We start from the raw sequence: 7,500 nt of genomic DNA, 5'->3' as shown, positions 1-7,500 counted from the left end.
ACGAGATAATGTATGGGGAAGTATTCAATTAAAAGCTCAAGATAGAGACGACTGGCGAAATCTAACTTGAGGTTCTTTGCGTCAATAGGCGTCGAAGGAGATAATGATAATGAAACATTTTCATCTTTCCTTTTGGAAATGCACGAAATCTCCAAATTTATTATTAAATACTAATAGTTGTTCTTTATTTCAGATGCTGTCCAGAGTCAATGGAACCACATCGTAGACCCTGAAAAGTTTGAATGTCGATGGTGAGTTTTTTGTCTAAGATTTAATAAATTCTGAGACAGTTTTGTAGGCTTAGTTACAAGCTTTGATAAATTTTAATAGTCTTCATTTGCTATTATAAAGCGTGTGCCATGTTCCTTTTTAGCTTAATAGAAACTATACGACCACCAGTTGTTCAACGGAAGGAAATCAAACAAGTTTAATTATATTGTATATTCGAATGCCACAAAATATTCAAAATACTTGATACAAGCTCGGGCCATATACTCACGTCTTGTATTGCTAGGCTTAGATACCGACGTGGGTAGCAATTTCCATGTACTGTAGATGGAAGGATATCCATAGACCATTCTTCTTTCCATGCAGATGGAAGGATATCCATAGACCTTTCTTCTTTCCATGCAGATGGAAGGATATCCATAGACCTTTCTTCTTTCCATGCAGATGGAAGGATATCCATAGACCTTTTTTCTTGCCATGCAGATGGAAGGATATCCATAGACCTTTTTTCTTGCCATGCAGATGGAAGGATATCCATAGACCTTTTTTCTTTCCATGCAGATGGAAGGATATCCATAGACCTTTCTTCTTTCCCTGCAGATGGAAGGATATCCATAGACCTTTCTTCTTTCCATGCAGATGGAAGGATATACATAGACCTTTCATCTTTCCATGCAGATGGAAAAATATCCATAGACCTTTCTTCTTTCCATGCAGATGGAAGGATATACATAGACCTTTCTTCTTTCCATGCAGATGGAAGGATATCCATAGACCTTTCTTCTTTCCATGCAGATGGAAGGATATCCATAGACCTTTCTTCTTTCCATGCAGATGGAAGGATATCCATAGACCTTTCTTCTTTCCATGCAGATGGAAGGATATCCATAGACCTTTCTTCTTTCCATGCAGATGGAAGGATATCCATAGACCTTTCTTCTTTCCATGCAGATGGAAGGATATCCATAGACCTTTCTTCTTTCCATGCAGATATAAGGATATCCATAGACCTTTCTTCTTTCCATGCAGATGGAAGGATATCCATAGACCTTTCTTCTTTCCATGCAGATGGAAGGATATCCATAGACCTTTCTTCTTTCCATGCAGATATAAGGATATCCATAGACCTTTCTTCTTTCCATGCAGATGGAAGGATATCCATAGACCTTTCTTCTTTCCATGCAGATGGAAGGATATCCATAGACCTTTCTTCTTTCCATGCAGATGGAAGGATATCCATAGACCTTTCTTCTTTCCATGCAGATGGAAGGATATACATAGACCTTTCATATACAGAAAACAAATGCTTTTGACTATTCGTGTTATACTCGTTTATATTTCATTGTATTAGAGACTGGATTTGGGGCGAAGGAGGTGAATGCTGGGGTGGCTGATGTGGTAGCGTCCCTGACTGGTGAACGCCAGACTGGGGTTCGAGTCCTGCTCAGACTTGTCAGTTCCTTTGGTCGCTGTAACCTCGCCATCCTTGTGAGCTAAGGATTTGGGGTTTTGGGGAGCCAATAGGTCTATCTGCTGAGTTACTAGCAGCCATTGCCTAGGCCTCTCTTGGTCCTAGCTCTGGTGGAAAGGGGCCTTGGGCACTGATATGTTTATATGGTCAGTCTCTAGGGCATTGTCCTGCTTGATAGGGCAATGGCACTGTCCCTTACCCTTGTTATTTATGAGCTGCATTTAAACCTTTAAATGAAATTTAAGTGCTAGAAAGTACTTTTCTAAGAAGGTAGATAGTAGGCCTTTAAGATATCTTCATCCAAAAAGGAATTTACACTTTTTCATTTAATTGAACCAAGATTTAAAAAATGAAGTCGTACTTATATCATAAAGTTCTTAATTATAAAGAAACGTACATTGCTCTGTTACATTAATGCGTATAAAGAAGAAAATTGTTTCTTATTGCTTTTCGCCAATCAAGGCCATAATGTATATTTTTTTTTTTTTTTTCAAGTATAATGCATCCATTATTACCTCCGCCAAAGAGGTTTTAAAATGACCTGCTTTTATTTGTCCATTTATCTGTTTGTCTATGAGTAGGATTACAATGAAATTTCTTGCCGGATTTTCACCAAATTGTAACAGTGGATAGGGGTTATGCTCTGGAAGGACCTATTAAATTTTGGAAGTGATCCGAATCAGGGTTTCTGGTTATTATTGTAATTATTATAGGCCTACAGTAGATGCATTCACGGTCAATATATGAAAAAGGGAAAGCTAGGTCCGTAGACTTGAGTAAAATGACAATTTTCATTGGCGGAGGTCTGACATCTTAATTGCTTTTGTATTATATGTAATATTCACTTTATTTGTCGTTAAACTCATCATAATTCACCGAAGTAGACTTGAACTTTGGCGAAATTGAAATAACGAGACACACACACACACACACACACACACACACACATATATATATATATATATATATATATATATATATATATATATATATATATATATATATATATATGTGTGTATATATATATATATATATATATATATATATATATATATATATATATATGTGTATATATATATATATATATATATATATATGTATATATATATATATATATATATATATATATATATATATATATATATATATATATATATATATATATATATAAATGGTGATTAAATTTAGGCAATGCAAAATTTGAGTTGAACTGAAGCATAAGGGAATTTTTGTGTTGAAATTCATTTGAATAAATTTTGAAATATTTATATTGAATTAGAATTAAATTATTGTCATTCTTGTTTACGTCAAAGTTGTAATCAAATCAAATTGCCTCTTTGAAAGCATATTCTAGGTAACAAAGATATTCATTTTCAATTACTCTTGAATTTCTATAAAAGATAAATAGACATTTACGCATTCTTCAATTTGAAGATCCTTGGTTTGAACCAACCTTATTCTGAATTAATAGAATTTCATTATGACTATTTTTTTTTATCATGATTGCTCTCCGTTTTGTATATTTTCAATTGAAATAACTTGACAATGAATCATTTTTATATATGGGTTTTGTATGATATTTCTTTCACCTATTTCACTGTAACATCGTGAATGATCGAAGCCTGCGGTAGTTTGCTCTATTGAGCATTATACATACATACATACATACACCAAAGGCACTTCCCCCAATTTTGGGGGGTAGCCGACATCAACAAATGAACAAAACAAAAAAGGGGACCTCTACTCTCTACGGTCCTCCAGCCTATCAAGGGACTCAACCGAGTTCAGCTGGTATTACTAGGGTACCACAGCCCACCCTCCCTCATTATCCACCACAGATGAAGCTTCATAATGCTGAATCCCCTACTGCTGCTATCTCCGTGGTCATCTAAGGCACCGGAGGAAGCAGCAGGTTGAGCATTATACAATGCATAATTACCTGACCATTAGGTTCCTTATTTTGGTTTTAATGTCTTTGCTTGCTGATTTTAAATACCTTTTTATAATCTCTGTAACCTTTGTTATTAAGATTTACAGGCGATTAGATCTTATTAGCTGATTATTATTTTATTCATACATAGAAATAGTATAAAGATTTATTTAAATAAATTTTCAACCATTGGGTTCCTTATTTGTGTTTTTAATGTCTTGGCTTGCTGATTTTAAATACATTTTTATAATCTCTGTAACCTTTGTTATTAAGATTTACAGTCGGTTAGATCTTATTGAGCTTTTTATTATTTTATTCATACATAGAAATAGTATAAAATTATGTTTTAATAAATTTTCAAAAATTGAAAAGTCTGTGCTCAATGGGCTCATTATTTTTATTTACATAATTTAAAATGAGGAAACCAGATGCTGGATGTTCATAATAAATATCAAGATTAAATAGGTTTCGGTAATTCGAGTTTAAGTCGATCGTTGGTAATCACTGAGTGATGAAGCTGTTCTTAAGGGGCTTGGTAGCTGTTGGATGGGGCACTGCGTGGGGCAGAGCGGGCAGCTTCCTCATCCTCGCGTCTTGCCTTTTCGATCTGGTCGAGGACGAACTGGGGAATGGGGTGGGGGAATTCGGGTGCCACTGGCAGGAAGGAAGACTGGGGCTGGAAGCCATTTTCGTCAGCCACGAAAGTCATCTCGAACTGTTGGCCGTCGGGGAGGGTGAAGCTGTGGAGGAGGAAAAGGAAAAAGAAATGAGAAAGTGGCCAAAAGGAGACAAGAGAATGTGTCTCATTGTGTTGTTTTCTCTTATTGAGTTGAGTTGAGTTGAGTTGAATGAAGGAACTGGGGAGTGGGGTGAGGGAATTAGGTATTATTATTATTATTATTATTATTATTATTATTATTATTATTATTATTATTAGCTAAGCTACAACCTTAGTTGGAAAAGGAAGATCGTATAAGCCCAAGGGCTACAGCTAGGAAAAATGGTCCAGTTAAGAAAGCAAATACGGAAATGAATAAACTACAGTATATGAGAAGTAATGAATAACTGAAAAAAAAATATTTTAAGAACAGTAACAACACTGAAATAGATTCTTCATATATAAACTATAAAGAGATATATATCATCCTGTTGAACAAAAAAAAACATTAGCTGCAATTTGAACTTTTGAAGTTCCACTGATTCAACTACCCGATTAGGAAGATCATTCCACAACTTGGTCCCAGCTGGAATAAAACTTCTAGAGTACTGCGTAGTATTGAGCCTCGTGTTGGAGAAGGCCTGGCTATGTTCAGTGATCTATGAGATTTCACTTCGAAGGGGTCTCTCTCTCGGCTTTCGAATCCAGTCAGGTCAGTTTTGGCTTTCAATGTTAGCAGGCTTCTATTCTATCTGGGCTTTCGAATCCAGTCAGGTCAGTTTCGGCTTTCAATGTTAGCAGGCTTCTATTCTATCTGGGCTTTCGAATCCAGTCAGGGCAGTTTTGGCTTTCAATGTTAGCAGGCTTCTATTCTATCTGGGCTTTCGAATCCAGTCAGGGCAGTTTTGGCTTTCAATGTTAGCAGGCTTCTATTCTATCTGGGCTTTCGAATCCAGTCAGGGCAGTTTTGGCTTTCAATGTTTGCAGGCTTCTATTCTATCTGGGCTTTCGAATCCAGTCAGGGCAGTTTTGGCTTTCAATGTTAGCAGGCTTCTATTCTATCTGGGCTTTCGAATCCAGTCAGGGCAGTTTTGGCTTTCAATGTTAGCAGGCTTCTATTCTATCTGGGCTTTCGAATCCAGTCAGGGCAGTTTTGGCTTTCAATGTTTGCAGGCTTCTATTCTATCTGGGCTTTCGAATCCAGTCAGGGCAGTTTTGGCTTTCAATGTTAGCAGGCTTCTATTCTATCTGGGCTTTCGAATTCAGTCAGGGCAGTTTTGGCTTTCAATGTTAGCAGGCTTCTATTCTATCTGGGCTTTCGAATCCAGTCAGGGCAGTTTTGGCTTTCAATGTTAGCAGGCTTCTATTCTATCTGGGCTTTCGAATCCAGTCAGGGCAGTTTCGGCTTTCAATGTTAGCAGGCTTCTATTCTATCTGGGCTTTCGAATCCAGTCAGGTCAGTTTCGGCTTTCAATGTTAGCAGGCTTCTATTCTATCTGGGCTTTCGAATCCAGTCAGGGCAGTTTCGGCTTTCAATGTTAGCAGGCTTCTATTCTATCTGGGCTTTCGAATCCAGTCAGGGCAGTTTCGGCTTTCAATGTTAGCAGGCTTCTACCCTATCTGGGCTTTCGAATCCAGTCAGGGCAGTTTCGGCTTTCAATGTTAGCAGGCTTCTACTCTATCTGGGCTTTCGAATCCAGTCAGGGCAGTTTTGGCTTTCAATGTTAGCAGGCTTCTATTCTATCTGGGCTTTCGAATCCAGTCAGGGCAGTTTTGGCTTTCAATGTTAGCAGGCTTCTACCCTATCTGGGCTTTCGAATCCAGTCAGGGCAGTTTTGGCTTTCAATGTTAGCAGGCTTCTACCCTATCTGGGCTTTCGAATCCAGTCAGGGCAGTTTTGGCTTTCAATGTTAGCGGGCTTCTATTCTATCTGGGCTTTCGAATCCAGTTAGGTCAGTTTTGGCTTTCAATGTTAGCGGGATTCTACCCTATCTGGGCTTTCGAATCCAGTCAGGTCAGTTTTGGCTTTCAATGTTAGCAGGCTTCTATTCTATCTGGGCTTTCGAATCCAGTCAGGTCAGTTTCGGCTTTCAATGTTAGCAGGCTTCTATTCTATCTGGGCTTTCGAATCCAGTCAGGGCAGTTTTGGCTTTCAATGTTAGCAGGCTTCTACCCTATCTGGGCTTTCGAATCCAGTCAGGGCAGTTTTGGCTTTCAATGTTAGCAGGCTTCTATTCTATCTGGGCTTTCGAATCCAGTCAGGTCAGTTTCGGCTTTCAATGTTAGCAGGCTTCTATTCTATCTGGGCTTTCGAATCCAGTCAGGGCAGTTTTGGCTTTCAATGTTAGCAGGCTTCTATTCTATCTGGGCTTTCGAATCCAGTCAGGGCAGTTTTGGCTTTCAATGTTAGCAGGCTTCTACCCTATCTGGGCTTTCGAATCCAGTCAGGGCAGTTTTGGCTTTCAATGTTAGCAGGCTTCTATTCTATCTGGGCTTTCGAATCCAGTTAGGTCAGTTTTGGCTTTCAATGTTAGCGGGATTCTACCCTATCTGGGCTTTCGAATCCAGTCAGGTCAGTTTTGGCTTTCAATGTTAGCAGGCTTTTATTCTATCTAGCCTTCTTACACTTATTGTTACTCCTGGCTAGTACAGTGGTAACGCGTTTGCCTCGCATTCGCGTGGCAAGAGATCGATCCCCGCCCAGGGCCGTGAGTTTAAGCTGTTTACTGGGGAGGCTACTGCTGTGGTAGGGCACCACAGTGGGGGGTTGGGCTTGCCCGGCTGACGTTCTGGTGAGCATCTATTCTGATGGAACCGGAACTGAAACCAGCTACCTTTACCTTTAATGAGTTTTCGAATGCTTTAAGTAGAGCTAACCTAAGCAGAGCTGCATTTTCCCTTCAATAGATTGATAGTGCATATGTGGGAGGACGTCACTGTGGTAACTAGAAATGTGCATACCTCTGCCACGGCAGCTTCTCTCTCGAGACCAGCTTGCCTTTCCCTGAATCAATTTAGACTTTAGACGTATTTGAAATCTACGTGATAACCATGTGCGAACTTGGGGTTATGGTTAGGGTTAATTCGGTCGACCTTTAGCTCTACCTTGGCCTTGACCTTTGACCTAGAAAGTTGTTCAGACACTAATGACCTTTTGCTTGACCTTGACCTTTGACCTAGAACTTTCAAAATGGAATCACTTCCACGTCTCAA

The sequence above is a fragment of the Palaemon carinicauda genome, chromosome 1 (genome assembly GCF_036898095.1).
Source record: "Palaemon carinicauda isolate YSFRI2023 chromosome 1, ASM3689809v2, whole genome shotgun sequence".
Taxonomy (NCBI): domain Eukaryota; kingdom Metazoa; phylum Arthropoda; class Malacostraca; order Decapoda; family Palaemonidae; genus Palaemon; species Palaemon carinicauda.
This window is presented reverse-complemented; position numbering follows the sequence as displayed.